The following is a 1,678-nucleotide window of genomic DNA, read 5'->3' as shown; positions in this document are numbered from 1 at the left end:
TGGGGGCCCCCCCCAGCCATGACAGCAGCCGAGGTTCCCTCCTGTTCGCCCTTCTCTTCTCCCCGGGCCCTCATCCCCTTGGGCTGCTTTGGGCTGGGCTACATACGCTGGGGGGACGTTTTATTTTGTTTCACTCAAGCAGAGCGGCCCCAAAGAAAAGGGGAAAGCAGAGAGAAAGGCCGGCAGGCATGGCTGCGGAGCAAGGGCCGCCTTGCTCGTTGAGGGCATGCGGTGGGAGTTTGCAGGGCGGGCTGGATGCCGCCGCTGCTGAGGAGAGACACAGGGGCCGGCTGGCACTGCCATCCCCGCTCAGAGAGGTTGAAGATGGAAGAGGAATAATGCAGCTAAAACAGCCACCGGGCCGCGGCCGAGGGACTGAGGAAACCAGGGGAAAACCGGTGAGTATATCTGAATTTTTACAGTTATTTCCAATGGAAGCTAACCAGGCGCTTCTGAAGAGCCCAGTTTTATTTTTCTGCAGGTAAGTGATAACACAACCAAGGTGGTAACACCACCAAAGCCGTTGTTCCTTCTTTTTTTTTTTTTAATGTGCTGCTGCTTGTTTTGCTGCTGAATAATGAAGGTGCCTGGAGCGATGCGTAAGAGAAGAGGCAAAGAGCGCGCGTGCCAAACGATACGTGTCCTTCTCGGATAAAAGGTTTGCTCCACGCAACAGTGGAGCATCATCAGCATCGGCACCCCCCCCAGCACGCGGGGTGACGTGCCCGCTGCGTAAGTAATCCCGATGGTTTAATTTGCCACAGCTTTGCTGAGATCCCGACTCCAGTTTCGCTTTTTACTGGTTTATATTTGTATTCATGTATTTCTAGAAATATTATATGTTCATATAAACATAGATTTCTGTTTACATTTATTATACAAGAGTGTATTTGTTATAAATTTAAAAAGACTTTGCAGACCTCACGAGAAACACGGGCACTGTGGGTCAGGTAGTGTGTTCAGGACTCATTGCACATAAAATCCTTCAGTCTGCGTTGGTGTTGGCTCCATCTGCAGCTAAGCTGAGGGCAAAGTCACTCCACCAGCCTCTTATGGTTCATCATACTCGCTTGATTAATTACGTCAGGAAGACTTCAGGCCTGTTCCCTGGCCGCTTGGATTCAGCTTGTCCTGCAGAAAGCCTGGTTAAGCCACGTATCTTCTTGCAGCTTGCAATGTCCTCTCGCTTTTGTCCGTGAATCAAAGGGGTCACTTAGGCCTAGAGATTTCTAAATGGAACCAGTAAATGATACATTTGGACCCCAGATCCGTGGAAAATTCAAACACCACCAAGATACGAGGCTTTATGGAAAGCAACCAGCTTTCTGCACCTAATCAGTGCTGGGGTCCCAGGCTGAGTCCTGCTGTTCATTTGGGACAGGAACTAGCCTCTTGGCAGGAGGCAATCACAGACATGCAAGCTTGCAACCTTTTGAAACAAGGTTGAGTATTTTATGGATTTAAAACAATACTATTTAGCTACAAATTATATTTTAGAATAATATCCTTTGACCTGGGCTGAGTTTTAAGTATTGCCAAATGCAGCTTGGCATTTCATAGCAAAAAGACTTGACACCAAATGTGCTGCTACTATTGCCTGGATCACAACTGTTCTCCCAGTCTCTCCACTCCCCACACTGGCAGCAGGAGCAGTGCTGACCCAGTTCACCCCCAGGCC

This window comes from Phaethon lepturus, unplaced genomic scaffold (assembly GCF_000687285.1).
Source record: "Phaethon lepturus isolate BGI_N335 unplaced genomic scaffold, ASM68728v1 scaffold33326, whole genome shotgun sequence".
NCBI classification, from domain to species: Eukaryota; Metazoa; Chordata; class Aves; order Phaethontiformes; family Phaethontidae; genus Phaethon; species Phaethon lepturus.
This window is presented reverse-complemented; position numbering follows the sequence as displayed.